This window comes from Anser cygnoides, chromosome 9, assembly GCF_040182565.1.
Source record: "Anser cygnoides isolate HZ-2024a breed goose chromosome 9, Taihu_goose_T2T_genome, whole genome shotgun sequence".
In the NCBI taxonomy this organism is placed as follows: Eukaryota; Metazoa; Chordata; class Aves; order Anseriformes; family Anatidae; genus Anser; species Anser cygnoides.
Window position 1 is genome coordinate 26,972,250 of NC_089881.1, and position 18,249 is coordinate 26,990,498.

The following is an 18,249-nucleotide window of genomic DNA, read 5'->3' on the forward strand; positions in this document are numbered from 1 at the left end:
TGCTGAATTCTTGTTGCTTAGGCCAAAAAATGCAAGTCCCGTGTTAAAATAGATATGGATAAAAACTCAAAGCATCTTTCCTATTTTTCCCAAATCCTGTCAACAGTAATACTCTGATTAACAATATCCTTTTTAATATAAAATAATGTTTAATTGTGTGTGTCATTTGTTATCTAAGTTAGTCTATATAGTTTCCCCAGTTTTATTGATCCAACAGAACTTTTCTCATTTCTTTAAAAATTAATTGGAATAATGTATTTCTTTAGAACTCGGTGCATTTTGTGGTAATGCTTAGCTATGAAATGGTCATGTTTCAGTTGCAGTGTTTTGCAAGCTATGTAATGTTTTTCAGCTGAAAATAGCATTTTCTGTAGAAATTTAAGATTGTTAGTGGAAAGCATCATTTAAAACTGTGCAATATTATGTATGGTTCACATCAGACAATGAGTTTGAAAGTCCTATCTGGTCAGACCAAGCATACCTATATTGAGGTGGTGTCTGTTGAAAAAAAAAAAAAAGCTATTTATTTCCAGCATACTGATAAAGATTTGTTCAATAGTCATTAGCAAAAGAAAATTGAGAAGGAAATGAAGAGCATATAGCCAGACTAGGTCCTGTTAAAGCCTGTAAGGTCTGCTGAAGTTTAGCAAGCAGTTTCTCTTATTTGAACGTGTAACATGTTTCCAAGAGCTACTAGAAGAAGGCAGCAGCAGTCCTCTCAGTCAGCAGTGAGCCTTGGTTAGCGCTGTTGACCGGGAACCAGCTGGGACTTGTCGTGATCACACTCATGCATGTCCGTTCCTGCAGAAGTTTTCTGGCCGTGGCTGGAAGAAACATAAGTAGCCTGGGGACCACTCCACCCTGTAATTAAATACCAAGCCACAGAAGTGGGGGGATGGAAAACAGACTAATAAACACACACTCGCTTACAGCAATGTTATCTAAAGCATTCTTCTCCGTGTGCATGCATGGAAAAAAAATTTAAGTATGATTTATTTCTGATAAAAAGGATTTCTGGAAAGACAGGCAAACTGCCTTGTGTAGCTCTTAGGTTGGTAAGTGGGAATATCAGTTGCATATCGATCCACATGCTGAGCTGTGTACACATATTCAGTGAAAAGAATTTTTCAAGTATTACTTTCTACCAATTTGTTTTTAGGTGCTGCAACCTCATATTTCAAATGCGAAGACTTAAGTTTTAATATTTTCTCAGTGTGTGTACAGTGCTTCTTGATCAGGGTGTGATTTCATTCCAGAAGGTAAACAGAATATAGAGAGTATGGTGTTTGCACTGAACAGATTTGTGAAACTTGTTGCGGCTGTTATCTTTAATACAGTGTTGTTTTTTTTCAAATGTTACAGTGAACATTTGCCATACCAGGACATATTTGCCAATAAAATCCTGTTCAAGGGGGAAGAAGGCTAATCACTTTCAGTGTTTGATTTGCTTGACGTGTTCAAAGTTTTTCCTGCTGGTTTCTGTTGGTGGAAAAGCTTGATTTGATGCATGGTCAGTTTTATATTACTGAACAGGTTCAGCAGAACATTCAGACAAAAAATAATATAAATGCTATGGAAATACTTTTTTTTTTTTCCCTGAAAATGTCAAAACAAATAAAACAGTTGAAGTGCCCAGCTGGTTTCCAAATGCAACCCTTCCATGAGAGCAGTTCGTGTTAGTTCTGCAGGGTCGCGATCGTTTTCACATTGATTTGCGCTCGGTGCTGCGCAGCAGAGGGACTTCACCATGGGAGCCTGGTCATACAGTACAGGCGGGAGATGGGAAGATCAGTGCACGAGACCGTTACCCTGCTGAGTTGGAAAGTAATGAAAAATTTGACACCTTAATCTATTCATATGACACAGTATTGGTCCACATTTATGACCAACCACTAATGGGCATGAGGCAGACCCTGGAAGGTGGGGCTCACATCAGTATAGCTTCCTCTGGTCCTGGTGGAAAAACAGTGCCAACCAAGAAGCCACGCATCCTTGCTGTTCTTGGTGTGTGTTGGAGAGAGGTGTTTGCAAAAGAACAGAGCTTTCAGAGCGTTTCATGCATGCTTTGGGCAGTGTTTTTCCCCTGTATCTAGTGGTTGCTCAGGTGGGGTCTTGGTGGTCTCCTTACACTTACTGCCCAAACTGCTCTCCTCGCCAGTATTCCTTTGTTAAAAATAAGTTAACTGCACAAGACAGTTTTGAGATGCATTGCTACTAGTGACGTCTGTATGGTATTGATGCATATATTTACTTACTTTTAAAAGTTCTTGACAGACAGGAAAGCTGTGATAAAATACGAATTTTTTTAATGGAAATTCAACTATAGCTCACCTTTCTGCCTCGTTTTAAAGATTCTTAGGGAGTACTAAGTTTTGGGATGTACACATCAAAACCAAATTTACAAGCTGTGATTGACAGCATTAAAGTGCTATCTGATTGCTCCTTTGACTGGAGTCCGTGGTTCAAATGCTGTTTTAATAATGTTGTTATAAATCCAGAGAACTTCCTTAACTTTTGTGAAGCTGAGAATTGGCTCCCTGCTTAAACAGGGCCAGCATGATATATGGAGCAATTTCGGCCTCTCAGTTCTGAGATTGGGCCAGACCTCGCCCTTGGCAAAGCTTGAGGCTTTGTCTAGAGGAGTTCTAGTGCTGTCAGGTAGGAGGGAGGATGAACACCAGAACTCTTCAAACATATGCAATTAGGTCATTTAATTCCTGCAAATGAACATTTGAAATACATGAAATACAAAAATATTAAAAATATTTTCAGAATTAAAATTTAATTAGCATATTTGATTTAATAATCTCTGGTACTATATGCAAGCAAGAAAACCAATAGAATTTGAAAGCTGTCTTTCAAAACAGAAATTTGCTAGTTAGTTCATCATCCTTCATAGGATTTGTGCCCGACGGAAGACAGAAGGATTTCAGAAATTCACCTTATACATTGTTAAGAAATAACTGTCTTATTTCACTGCTAAATATGGTCTAAATTTCTTATAAGGTAGGCATATAACTAAATTTGAATATGCTCCAAAAATTGGGCATCTAATTTTTAAAAGACGCAGTAGAAAAGCAGAATCGGTAATCATAAGAATATTCAGTAAGTTTTATTAAAGGACTGCTGATACTGAACGTCGTTACTGGGACAGACTAGTAAAAGCCACAGACACCAGACCATATCCAAGCTGTTACTTTTCAGGCTGTTCTGCTTCATTAGAATTGCATACCTATGATTCCAGTCAGAACTTGCATTTCAGCATCACAGCTTTAAGTTTCTCAATTTAATATGTTTGTACGGAGTGCAATCATATTTCATGTACATCTTGACTTTTTATATAAGATTTAATTACTGTATTTGGCGTGTATATGAATATATACATATAAATGTATTTAAACAGAGTATATACACTTTCTAAGAAAAGTTCTGTATAACTAGCTCCTAAGTACATCATGGAACATTACTGACATGACATTTTTTCTTCCTTTTTCTTTTTTTTTTCTTTAGTTTCTTTTTTTGACTTGGAAGTTTTAATCGATTCATTTCCATATTTGGTGCTATATTAGACCTGCAATAGATTCCACATAAAAAAAGTTTGTAATAATTTAATATATTTGTGTTTTTATCAAAGGAGTATATGGAAGCAAAAATACTGGGAAATAAAGGTCAATCAAAATGGTGTAAGAAATGCATGGACAATAAATTAAATCAACTTGGTTTTGTTACTTTATGCACAAAGTGCAAGCTTGGTTAAGTGCAAAGGTAAAGGTAAGGTAAAGTGCAAGCTGTTGGAAGTGAGACAGGTGTAGTTTTTTCTTCTTAGATGCTTCTCTTAAAGTAAAATGGCTGAACTGGTTCATTAGTTAAAATTTGCATTTTGCATAATCTTTAAAGTCCAGTTTCCCTTAAGTGAGTACACTTGCTAGCCTATTTTTTGGAAGTGGGGCATAGCCATTCACTTTTTTTCTGGTGATCAAGCCAAAAGTCACATTTGGTGTATGAAAAAGTTTTGACTATATTCGGAGTTGCATATCTCTGCCTTAGGAAGGAAATAAAATCATGTCTGTTGTAAAATTGATGCAACTCAAAATTCAGACTGTACCATCATTCTCAGCACAACGGCGCTTATGAAGTGATGAGTGCTTCCTATTTTCACTGACCTTCTACTGAATGCGGTGAACTGGAGGTCCTGCCATTTAACAGCAAGTTTCAGGCTCTTATCTGTCATACTAGGTGTGATCCTGTGGTGAAACTTTTAATTGAAAAGCTGGTTGCAGGACATCATATCTGAGCCATGCATGTTAGAATATCTGATCTTTGTATTTTCCTTTAGCTAACATTTTAATGATTATTGGACTATGATCATTATTTAGCCAAATGGTATTTTTAAATTCAGAAGTCAAGAACAAGTTTAAGCATTCATTTGCTGGCAGGAGGCAACAAATAGTATTTTCGGATTACTTTTAAAACTTCATGCGTTCAAACTAAGTGGGGAAACACCAGTGGCTTAGTAGATTAAGAGTTTTGCAATTTAATGTGCATACTAAAAAACAAAACAAAACATAATAATGGACCACATTTTGGCTTATGAATTCAAATTTTTCATTTTGGATCAAACACTTTTTTGGCTGTGACTGCATTTGTAGTCATTATATGCAAAGGTACATGAATGTGTCAAGCATGCAGCTTTAGTTATTAACAACAATGGCCTTGTAGCAGAAACCCAGTGAAATGTGAAAAATTATTTCTAGGATCTTTGGATGGTCCTTCTCAGAGCTGGGTCACATCCTGCTGACTGATAGGTGTCTATTTTAGATCTTGACTGAAGATAGTCAAAAGAGCAGTTATAAGTTATCGCATTGCAGATTGATTCTTGCAGATCTGCTTCAGCTGAAGCAATGGATCATGTTTACTGACACTCATTGTAATGGTCTGTTTGAAAGTGTCTGTTTTGAATACTAACAGGAAAATCTGCCAGGCTTATGCTTTCAATTTACAGTGAGGTTAAAAAAAAGTTATTCGTATGTTGACTTAACTTTGTGGAAATTAAAGTGTCTCTCTCCGTTGATAGTTATAAAAGGTTGGAATAGATTGTTTAAAATCAAACTGAATCACTGGAAGAAATTTTGATGTGGGTAAATAAATAACTTCTTTTGATATAAATGTATAAAATACTGCTGAAATGAAAAAAATGACCTAATTTCTCTGTTGACATTATAGCCCCTCTTAAAAAAATAAATAAACTTAAAAAAAACCACTAAGGATCTATAAGTCACCTTTTCCCTCTGAATTTGGGGATGGTAGGAATACCATCCAAATAGTAGGAATGGCTGCAGTTCAGTTTTCAATGACAGTTGATAATTATTCATTTTCTAATCCCAGATAGTGTCTTTTTGTGATCAATAGGCTGTTTTCTCAAAATCTAAAATCACATCAGCTGCCCTGCTTAATAAAAATTGCAGTGCTTAAAATGTTGTGCTTAATAAAGTCTGAGGGTGGAGGCGGATCTAGAATAAAATTGATTTGAGGATGTGTTCCTTTTGCAGGGTTCCTGGGTTTTCTGCATTAGGATATGATCTACATTTTCACTTAGTCAGCTGTGAAGTGTCAGCAAAGAAAGCTTAATGCAAGACTGTGTTGACTTTAGAAGTGTTGCCAAGAAGGGTTCCTTTGAAGAAATATATAAGAAACTTGTTGTGAAAGGTTGTCCAGACACAAAAGTTGTATTAAATTCAAGTATACATACTCCTAAGTAATTCAGGAAATCTATGAAAACCCTTCTATAAACACTGTTGTGTTAATGTAAAATTGATTGTATTGGACTGATGTACACTTTTAAGCTAATCAGTGAACAATTATTGTGCATGCAGAGAAGTGCAATGGTTTAGTGAAATTTATCTTAAATCCATCCGTTAGTCTTAGTTTTAAACCCAAAGCCCAGCATCATTTGTTCATTAACAGATGCTAACAATCACACATCCATTTAATAATACAAGATTAAAATACAATTGCTTTATGCATAAATCATCAGAAAAGAATGTCAATTAGTGCACTTTAGAAATATGTGGTAGAATTGTGGTGTCTGGAATGAATCTTGGTGTAGAATCAGGTGTTAATGCCATCATGAGAACATTTTTCCCCTGTAGATGTTTTCTGGAAACATCTACAGGGGAATTGGCTTTATGAATGGTTTGGACTGCTCCATGTAGGAACAGCCAGTTGTTTTGTTTTCATGACGTTTGTGAGCTGCTGTAGGCGGCATCTAGAAGACAACCTGCCCTGCCCTAACCGTCTCCACTCCACAGTCTGCAAATAGAGGTCAGCATGCAGAGCCAGCTGCTTCTCGGCCTGCCTGCTGTATGCAGCCCGTCCCTGCCAGCCCACACTGCTCGCTCCCTCACATCCTGGTGGAGTCGGCAGTATGGCCTGGGCTTGTCTCCTGCTTGGGTGCTCTGGACGAAGGTAGAAACCTGTTTATTTCACTTGCTCTGCTTGGTTTTAGCCACATGTCCTTCGCTTTGATTATGGAGGTGGGAGGAGGACAAGAGCTCCTTTGTAACAGAGAATATTTTGTGCTCTGGGACCTAGCGTGACTAGCAGATGCAAATTGTGTGGAAGCAATTAGATCCAAAGGAAACGTCATGTAGGCTGAATTTCAGCATACAGTCTTGTGGCATTTCCCTCCTCGTTTCAGAGAGAGGGGGAGTGATAGGGGGTCAGGTTTTCGTTTGTTCTGGGGGGATTTTGTTGCATTTGGTTAAGTCAAAGCCCAGACCCAGAGTTAATGCCTGTGACTGCTGTGTGAACTCAGGTTACATGGGACTCAAGGGTGCTGCACGGCACCAGTGTCCCCTCTTCCCTACCTTTGGCCATTTCCAAGGTGGGTGTGACTGAAGCTGCAGGGAGGGGACAGAGCAATGCCTGCTTAGAGAGCTGAGCAGAACGTGCCACATTAAAACTGAAGTAATGCCTATAGTGCTGCCACAGAGCACTGCGATGGAAAGGGGAGGTGAAGAGGACGGAGCTGGCTGTCCTGTGCTTTCTGGCGGCCAATGGCTTGTGCTTCGGCAGCTGCTGCCTCGTGTAGGAGGAGCAGGGCTGCAGCCCGGGTGTAGCATGCCTGCGGTGGTGAGTTCTTTGTCTGCCCAGCCCCAATGTTCTGTTTGCGGGCACCTCACTGCTTTCTTGGCCAGAATGCGCCTTTCTTTTCATCAGGTACCAATCTGTCCCTAGTCCTTTTTGGGCTCAATATGCTGTCTGCCCTTCAGGTTTATGCGTAGAAGGATGTCTGAGTTTTTGCCCTACACCACAAGTAATCCTTTTTTTCCCCATCTGTGTTCAACTTTCCTGGTCTCTCAATTGCTGGCGTTTTTATTAAATGTTCTACATTCCTACTTTTCAGCAATTGGTTGGTGAGCAATGGTGTGTCACAGAATGAAGCAACAGTCTTCTGTCAAATGAATAGTTTGTGCAAACTACAGTCTACACCCCAGAGCTTCCATAGAACGGAATTTACAGACCTAAGAAGAAGGCAGCTTCACTGACTACGGTGTGTTAGATCTACAGACCGTATTTTCAAAGGTCGCTTTGCCTGAAAAACAATTTGGTTTTGGTTTGGTGGTTTTGGACCCTCCTTTTCTGAAAAGAGAGAAAGAAAGAGAAAAGGAAAAAAAGAAGGAAGCAAAGAAAGAAAATCCAATTTGTGTAACTGTTTTGCCTAAGCAGACTTTTGCACATGTCAAGGTGCAAATGTGAATGTTTTCAGAATTTTCTCAAAATACGGTATTTTCAAGGGTTTCAGGAGTAAACGTAATTACCACTTAGAAAGGCTTTGGATTGTCTTCTTAGTTGGACAGTTTGGACAAAAGTAGCCTCTCTAATGTCAGCATTTGTTCTGTGTGATTTTACAGCCACTCCAGTAGGTACATTGTGTGGATGCATTTCTCTTCAGCCTCTGGCCAGAGCCGTGGTTCACCTAGGTTGGATATTTGGGGACTCACACAAAAGCAGACTTTGCATCAGTAAATGACTGCAGCCTGCACTGTGTGGTCATCACTGTACAGCTTTGTGGGGAATGTAGTAAAAGGTCAACATTTCTGAGCTTACAAGAGCAGGATTTAGCGTGGGAGTTTTTCGCAAAGGTTTTTTTTTTTATTTCGTGTTTGTTTTTGGCACTACATTTTCATAATCACTTTTGACATTTTACTCATTCTACTGTATGTATTCAAACAGGAATGTAATGGTTTTTGTCTTGAGAGGTGAGGTGGTTTTTTTTTTTTCAAATATATGTGACAATTGCACAGGCATACATCAAAAATGAGGATTTGGTGTGATGTGAAGTTACTGTGAAAACCATGGACCAGATTTTCATGCGTTGAATAAATGCGTGTAGGTGCGACCTGCAGCTCCTGCGGGTGAGCAGGCAGCCATGCAGCCAGGAGTGGTATCAGGATGCCGAAGACTTTTACATCCCTTCATATTGCATCAGGTACAGCTGGCATTTCTGACAGCTAGTTCTTAGTGAAGATTTCCCCAGTTATGGGATGATTTTTCACAGATGCTGCCATCACTGTATCTCAGCCCTGATGTCACCCAAGTGTTAGATTGTAATTTTAGACAAAACACCTTTTTTTGGGGGGGGGGGGGGGGGGATGACCAAGGGTTCTGCTTCTTCATTCATGTTTCATAATAGGCATTTAGATTTAACCTGCCACTGAAAGACTTCATAGTGGTGGAGAATCAATAACATTATGCCACTGCAAAAGAGTGGACAATGTAAAGCTGAATAAAAGAGATTTCTAGTGAGATTATTTACAACTCGCTGGAAGTGGAACATTAAAAAAATTATGTTTAGGAGAAATTAAGGTTTTGTTGAAGATTCAGCACTGAGGGTAGTCAGTGAAGGTCTGTATGTTGCAAAAGTATCTTCTGAAATCTAGGAAAGATCATTTTCTGAGATCTCTGAGTTTCCCAGGGTTAAAAAAAAAAAAAAAAGACCTTTTTGAAGGTCTTGTATGAAATATGAAAACAGAAAAATCTTCAATCAGTCAGCACATTAAAAGAGAGGGGGAAAAAACATGCACATTTCCAATTAAAAATAAATAAATCTGTTTATGAAAATTTCTGGAGGTACTGATTTTACTTTTGCTTTGATTATGTTCTGGTTACATTTTTTTCATTTATGATTTGCTCTAGGTTCCCTCCTGCCCCCAAACAGATTAAGAACTTTAAGAGGTCTGTTTCAAAGTTGTTATGACAGCCTTGCAAAGGCCTCTGTAGACAGTCGTTGGTACAAGGATTGTGGATGTGATCAGCTGCAGTGGAGCCTCAGCTGAAGGTCACCCAGCCAAAATTCTGTACTTTTTTCCAGCCTTGGGAATGCTTGTTATTGTTCCTTTCCCCTTGCTTTTAATTTACATCTGGACGGGAAAATAAAGTTCTCTGAGAAGTCTGAGACATCAAGCAACAGATCATTTGTTAAGTGTTACACTCAGCCACACATAACTGGACAAATGTTTTAGTTTAGAATTAATAGTTCAAATAGTTCACTTCAGGGCTTAGGGTTTTGGGTTTGATTTTTTTTTTTTTTTTAAAGACAATTTCAGCAGGCTTTCTTGTATGAAAAGTGCTGTTGGACTTGTTTTATGACTTTATTTTATAAGTCAGTGGAAGAAAAACAAGTTGATGCAATGAAAAGGCAGGAGCTTAGCTGTTCTGATAGATATTTTAAGTGTCTTTAATCATGCCTGCAATCTAAAAAAAAAAAAAGTGTTGCAAAATATCAAATTAGGTAACTTACTGGTACAAAACCATCTCGTTTTGCAAAAGATGCTCTGTGAAATGAAATTGTCTGAGTGATTGTTGTAATGGTTTCCATTCTTGGAAATGAGAATTTTGATCCTACAGATCTGTAATTGAGGCTTGGATTACTCTTGTGGGTAGGAATTTAACGATGCATTGTCAAGATTGAGTCCAGAAGGAGAGGACCCAGACCCCGCTGCTTTACAAAGGCACGAAGTGAATGATGCAAAACGTGCTTGGTGGCCCAGGTGGGATGGAGCTAAGAGTGCAATGTGCAGGGACAGGCTGCCCTGCAGGGCCGTGGCTGGGGCTCACAGCAGCCCCCACCGCGCTGCCCAGCACAGCCCTGCGTCTCTTGTGCAGGGACCGCAGGACAGGGAGTGCGTCACGCTGCAGGTGGCGGTGCAGTGTGTCAGGACCCTGCCGGTGTGCTGCTGTTTGTGCTTGGAGCATGAGTCAGTGAGAATATGCCTTCTAACAGAAAGAGGTCCCCCTCAACTCTTCCCAAGGAGAAAACAGTCCCATAACATTACATTTTGAATTGATGGACTTATTCTTCTCTTGTATCCTTACTCAAGAAGGACTAGATGACCGTAGCTCAAAGCACACAAATCAGAATTGTGTATGGAGAGCACTAGTGGAGTGACCCCTGTGGGCTCCAGCTCTCAGCATTCCCTTCTGCGCTCCGAGCAGCTGGCTTCCTAGCTGGTTGCCAGTGACCGTGACTGGACTTTGATTCCCCCTCCACAAGCAGAGAGTGTGACGTGGAAGTCAGGAATGCCCTTTGAGAATTTGTATTCCAGCCTGTCAGTTCCCTAACAGAATGCCAATGTGCTCTAGTGTGGGAGATGCGCTCACAGTGCGCTTTATGCTTCGCTTTGCCTTTGGAGTCTGTGTGTAAATGACGTGATGATTTTAGAGACCGTGTGAAAATGTATTTCTCCACTAGCTGTAAAGGATCAACAAAGCATTTTTTATCCTATTTTTAATATTCCACATATTGGTTCAAGCTTTTATTTCAGTTTATTATCTGATATTGCCAATATTCCTCATCTAATCCAAATAAGGCTTCTCTAATCACTAGACAGTTTTCATAGTTGTGGAGGGTAGTTCATGGTCTGAGGTGTTAAATTCTCCACGACTTCTGTAGGTGATAGTTCATATTGTAAGTGCTTAACACTTGCTAATATGAGACAGAGCAGAGGTTTATTTTCGTGAATTTATTTTTGGAATTTCCATTTTACGGACCCAGAATAATGATTATTTTTTCCTACAAGCAGGTAAAGTAAGAGGATCTTTGTACTGATGTGTTTAGTAGCCAGCCCAGCATGGAGACGTCTTGGCTAGGACTTTAACCAGATGTGCTTGACTTTCAAAGTTAATTTAAATAACTCTGTTGTCATTATGAATAATCTGTTTTTGTTCACCAATGGAATTTTTTGTTCACCTCCACTTGTCTCACCCACCTGTATCATGCTGTTAGATAACTTCTGTTTAACAATGATTACAATGTAGGATATTTCCTCCCTAGGTTCGATTTTATTGTGAGAAAAAAATCAATTCTTAGGATGCTGTAGTAGTTCTCACCTCAAAATTTTGTGGGTTATATTCGTCATATTTTCAGTGGATTTCTTTCAGAGGTGGAACACATATACATAGCAAGTATGCACAGAACAAATGTATATTTTCTTCTTTGGAGTATTGCACTTCGTGAGAACAGCATTGCTCTTTTAGGATAGGCAGAGCACCTGATTTCGTGGAACTAGTTATAATTAATTAATGTAGTTGTGTTAGACCATTGAAAAGGACTTCAAAAATGCTTGGTAATTTTTCTGAATTTAATAATTAAGTAAATAGTCTACTGAGAGGTACACTATTGAAATACTTATTCTAATTAATTCTACAGATTTTTCTTTTAAACAGATACGATTATATTGGACTTCTTAAGAGCATAGGACAGAGTAAAGAAAGAATAAAAATGGAATGAAAAATAATAAAAATATGTGTAGATGTTTTACTCTCTAGGTTCAAGAGCAAATACCATTATAGCGCTGAGAAGTACATAAATAAAGTCTGGACCCCTGTTAGCAGAATCTCGAGCCAGTGATACAGGTGTGTAGAGGGGTTTAAGGCTGGCCACTGGCTTGGAGCATGGTTCACCTCGGAGGTGCACCTGCAGGTTATGGGGCCAACCATCACACTGCTTTTGGGTGAAGAAAACGTTAAATTCTCATCATAGGTTGCTGTATTACCTTAATGAAAGCTAATGAAAAGCAGAATACTTCAGTAGCTAGTTAGTCTGAGTAACTCAAATTGCTTGCCCCAAGATTAATCATCCAAACTGTGAGCATATACACGTCCTTCCCATTCAAATTTTTAAGTGTGGTAAAATTACCGAACTGTAAGGGCTTCTTCACTGAGATTTCTCCGACTGGAAAGACAACTGCTTTTAAAGCAGAAATAATGAAAATGAAAAAGGTATGTAAATTTTCCATCTTTAAAATCAGCACAGTATCACCAGGCATTATGACGTACAGCCGCACATTCTCCTTGTTTTCTTCTGCATGCATTAGACACTGAAGGCAGTGCTAAGACAAAAAGAGATTAAAACTGACTTGACTGTAATGAGATGGAAAGTGTCATCCAATTTCAAATAAGCAGTTGGGGCCTTTATAGCTTCCCAAAAAATTAAGTGTAGACCAGAAGTTTGAAAACTTCTTTTTTCATATAAACAAATTACAGGAGTGTTTTGTCAACCTTGTTTGCTTATGACAATATATAAAAACCAACCAAACAAGAAAACCAAAACAAACAAACAAACAAACAAAAATAACGACAAAAAAGCCACCTTGTGTTCTAGGGAATGGGAAATCTCATTCATTGACAAAATTTTGCAAAAAAAATAAAATGTTATGGAACTATTTAATGTAAATTCTTATTTACTGTGGTCATTTTGTAGAAACATAGGATGTAGTTGGAATCTAGTCCAGTCCCCTTTTATTAGAGATAACTCCTTCGTATAACACATATAATCTTATATTTCGTAAAAACTGCTTAATTTTTTAAGCCTGCTCTTCCTGTTAAAACAATTGCAGAAACTTCAGATAGGAAGATAATATCCTGACTTTTTACAGTCTCCTTCCTTTTGTACATAATGAGAATATTACATTATGATATAGAAGACTACAAATTTATGTTCTACTTGTATACCATAATTCAGTGTACAACAGCTTCTCAAATAACTTCACAGTTCTTTTCAAGTTCATAAATTGTAAAGAAGAGGCTAACTCTTAGTACATGCTAATAGTCACCCAAATCTATAGAGGAACTAGAGGAATGTTTTTTTAACCAGTCATCTGCAGTGACTTGATGATTCGTATTATTAGGTATATTTTCTTTCTGTGGTAGAACACTCTCTGAAGACAGAGGGAAAATCTACTTTGGTTCCTTAAATACTGTTTACATATATCAACAGCTAGATTTACCGTTTCATGTGAATTATTTCATAGAAACAGACTTGTTATGGCATTCCCACTGGCAACCATTTGGATGCAGTTTAATGCTGTGACAAGTCACTATTTAGTGTTGCAGCATGAAAATGTATGAACAGCTTATGGCACCAGAAGTGGTTTCATGAGCTATACACATCCAGAAAGCAGCTCTTGTGTGATCTGGGCAGCGCTAAGGTAAAAGCAGTAATCCTATTCACGTCTGATTGTCTGCTTTTTTAAAAAACAAACAAACAAAAGAAAGAACCTTGTATTTAAGAGACACACTATATTATCATATGGAGCCAACTGTGTTGATTTTCTTGTCAAACAACTGCCAAAACTTGGGCACTGTAATTGCTTATGGTGTTTGGTGCCATATATTTAGAATCAAAAACTTCCCAAAACATCCATTAAATTTTGAGGTTTTGATATGCTATTTTTTAGCAGTTATCACAGATCTTTCTTGTAACAGAGAAAAAAATTATTGGAGAAAGAAGCATAACCTTGCATATAAAACAAAGAAGATGTAATTAAGACACGGGAGCACTGCCAGTTACCATTCTGTGCTACTTTTCCTGTAGGTATAGACATATGTTTGCATTTATCATAGTAGTTATGGGATACTGTCTGGTATGCTTTTCTAAACAGATGTCTTTTGCTGAGGATATTGTCTCATGAACATTTCCTTTTTCTGTCAGAATGGCCTCTATTAAGAACTGTATTTCCAGTCGTCTTTTTTATCTTGAAGAAACAAATGTCTGATTCATTTTCCTAGAAAAAACAGGAAGCTGTAAAGAACACAGACTGAAAAAGAAATGCATGCTATTACTCACAATGTAGTTTGTAAAGCAAAAAGAAAAAAAGAACTGAATGCTATTTGTCAGGTACTGATGGGATATTACAGTTTTACTGTTTTCCTCCTGCTGTCTGAACCTCACGTGAAAAACAATTTAAGATGAGCTTGTTTAAAACAAACAAAGAAGGTCTGCACATATGAAAACCTCAAATTAAAGCAGCTTCAATACAGCAGGATGTGGTTTGAAAACATCCGGTCTTAGCTTCTTTGTGAGCTATGGTACCTATCAATGATGTTCAGTACTACAGCTGCACCATGACAGGTACAGATTCTGGCTATAACTAAGTATTTTTCAAAGCAAGAGAAAACACCAAATGTAGAAATTTGCGTTGAAGAATCTTTCTGGCCATGTATGAGTTTGAGATTTTTTTGAAATGGAATTACATGATTAATGAGTAAGATGTTCCAACTAATTTCAGTAGACTGAAAAAAGCCTGCATATTAATAATCATGTTACTAATGACATACTGCATAGCTCTTTTTGCTGTAGAAAAGGTCAGTCCTAAAGGCAGATTCTTCTCAGATTTGCATTAAAGAAGCCTGCCAATCTGCTATCCTGGTTTCCTGCCTGGTGGAAATACCCACTGACATTTTGCACCTGTAAAAAGCAGAATGACCGCATGCTGAAAGGAAAGTGGAATATAAAAAATCACGTTCTACAGTAGCCACTGCAGTAGGATGATGATAAGTGTATACGATTAGTAAGTGATGAGGTATTGATACTTTTGGGTATCACCGGTACCTGTCTTGTACTCACCTTGCCGTGCATAGCCAGGTCCTCCACTCTAGTAGCTCCGTTATTGTTCTTTATCCTGGGGTCAGTAGTCTTCCCTGCTGCAGTGTGTGTTGGTGGAAGTTCTCCCCTTAAAACGTGTTGATGAAATTTAACGATCAGGCCTTCTAGTTTAATACCCGTGACAGAGAATGGAAGCTTAGAAATGTAACAGGAATACGTCCTAAGAAAAGTCAAGTTAAAAGACTTCTGTTAATCTCACAGTTTTACCTTCTGACAGATATGAGGTGAACTCCCTAAAAACTATAGTGAAATTGATATATTGAAAGCATGAAATTCAGTCTTTACTTCTGCAGATAAATACTCAGTGGGAAGATCATCTTGACTGTAATTAAAGAGTGCTTGCAAAGTGCAAAACCATCAGAAATTAATCTGATCCAGTGAGCTGAAGTCTCTGAAACCTACCTTTGTGGTAATGCTTCAAGAAACTTTAGATTTGTGTCCAAATAAAGAGTGATACCACTTGGATTACAGTCTTTGCAGATTCATTGCACAAAATAATTCAAATACATTTGGTAGTTTGTAACTGCCGACAACCTGCATGACCAGTGCCAGCTCAACTGCCTCAAGCATCTTAATCCCAAGCTCCTAAATTGCTTTTAAGCTTTTGACTGCAGAACACAAATTTTCTCCTAATAAATACATTTGGCTAGTTTTTTGTTTGTTTGTTTTCTTTTAGTGACTGTAATAGGAACAGCAGGAAAAAATGTCTTAACTGAAATTGTTCTTAGGGTCACAGGGAAAGAGCATATCGCTGCAAAAGTTCTGTCTGATACAGAAATGGCATTTGACCTGATTTCTTGTTTGCATGTTATGCATGTCAGTGTTGCAGCTTGCTTTTGTAGATAGTGTTTCAGATACTGTCAGAAAGGAAATATTTTCTTTGAGACAAAGCTATGACAGTCATTAAAATTTTAATCAATAAGTGAAGTTTTACATAAATTACAGCTTTTTAAGTCGTTGTTCACTGCTGAGAGATAAGCAGTTTACAAATGACTTATTCTATCCTAATATTCCTTTGACACTGTAATTCCAGAAGAATCTTCACAAAGATGGCGATAGAAATACTGTTCCAGTTATCCAATATAAAGATATTTTTGTCTTTAATTATGTGTTTGGGATTAAAAACAAAGCACACATAAATCCTCATTGTCAACTCACATTTATAGTTAACATTTTTAATAAGCATAAGAAGTTGATGACAAAACCATCTTTTAATATATTTTGTAACGTATTGTTAGTCCAATGTGAAAAATTCTCTAATATATTTTAGCATATTGGTTTCCAGTGGTTAAAACAGGACTGAGAGCTGATCAGTGTTCCATTCCAGTCCATCATTGCATGATGATTGAATGTAACACTCTGTTTCCATAGTCTTTTTGTTGGTAAACTGGGAAATTTTCATACTAATTGGGATCTGGAGCTAGCTGAATTTGGCTGAGTCCCAGAGGTATTTAACTGGAAAGTGAGTGAAAGATTATTTCAACTGGAAAGTGAATGGAAGATTATTTATTGTTGTAACTGGGTTGCAGGATTTTTATCAAACTGCCACTGAAATCGATGGATATGATCCATTTTCTTACTAATTTTGAGTCACCTTTAACAGATGCGTTTTGGGGGGTTCACACCTCTGTGAGATTGAAATAGCATTTTTTTTGTTGAAATGACACATTTATTTGGTGTAATGACTAGACTGCGTCTTAGTACTTAATCTGTTAGCATTATTAAGCATCCTAGTATCCCACTTTTACTTTCTTTTACTTTTGCGTAATGCTCATCTGTTTAAATAATCTTAATGTAAAGCAAGATGGCAATCACATTAAACATGAGCTAGGTATACATCCTTGTTCTTCAGTTCACACAATTTGGACTGGCCTTTCTTTTCTGTGTGGTTGTTGTGGTTTAACCCGGCTGGCAGCTAAACACCACACAGCCGTTCACTCACCCTCCCCCCTCCCTCTCTGGGATGGGGGAGAGAAACGGGAAAGTGAAGCCGGTGAGTTGAGATAAAGACAGTTTATTAAGACAGGAATATAATAATAACAATAATAATAATAGAGATAATGATAATAGTATTAATAATAATAATGTGTAAGAAACAAGTGATGCACAATGCAATTGCTCACCACCCGCTGACCGATGCCCAGCCTATCCCCGAGCAGCCGGCCCCCCCACCCCGGCCAGCCACCCCTATATATTGTTTAGCATGACGTCAGATGGTATGGAATACCCCTTTGGCCAGTTTGGGTCAGCTGTCCTGGGTCTGTCCCCTCCCAGCTCCTGCTGCACCCCCAGCCTGCTCGCTGGCAGGACAGAGCGAGAAGCCGAAAAGTCCTTGGCCTGGTGTAAACACTGCTCTGCAACAATTAAAACATCAGCATGTTATCAGCACTCTTCTCATCCTAATCCAAAACATAGCACCCTACCAGCTACTATGAGGGAAAATTAACTCTGTCCTAACTGGAACCAGGACAGTGGTCAAACCTCGCCAACCAGGTCCAATTAGGCCATAAAAATTACTACAAATTTAAATCCATAGTTGATAAATGACATGCCTTCTAACCTGCCTATGCACGTGGAGTCCAGGTTCTTTTTGATGTTGAATAATACCATTTTGTTAAGACAACTATGTACTGTAGGAACATCTGCAAAAATCACTTGTTCTAGGAATAACTATCACTAGTTCTCTGAGCACAGAGTTGCAACTGAATGGTTGGACTGAACTCAGAACTGTTCGTTTTTGCCAAAGATGCCATTTTCTTGCTGGGGTTTTGTTGTTGGATGCCCCCTACAGAATTAGTTCTTGAGGCAGATGTATCTCAGTGAACCATAGAGTAGTTGTCATCCTTGTAGGCAGTGCTTCATGCTCTGTAGATTTAGCAAGCTAACTGTCTGCTATGAAATACACCAGTAAATGAGTTAACTTGTACAGTCATGGCCATACTGAACTCATCAAAGTTTAATTTTCTTTGCTGCAAGGTGCACTGAATGACTTACTGGTCTTCAGCTGACTACACTGTGAAGAGTCTTGCTGGCATTTTAAGCGTTTTTTACAAACTAGATGTCTAGCAACTTGTTTCTTTAGAAATAGAAGCCAGACATACATTCTACATGAAAAAAGAACAGGGGGACTTGAAATGTGTGTTTAGCTTGCAAGCAATTTTAGTGCCTGAACAGTTATGACATCTCAACCCATCTCTTTTCCCCTCCTTTTTCTTATAGAATCATAGAATACCCTGAGTTGGAAGGGACCCATGGTGATTGTCGAGTCCAACTCCTGTCTCCACACAGGACTACCTAAAAAC

General features: G+C 38.3%; 1 protein-coding gene across 1 annotated transcript in view; it reads left to right on the forward strand.

The window, feature by feature from the left end:
- WWTR1 (WW domain containing transcription regulator 1) overlaps positions 1-18,249 on the forward strand; it is a 70,291-nt gene that overhangs the window by 1,518 nt on the left and 50,524 nt on the right. The window lies entirely within an intron of this gene.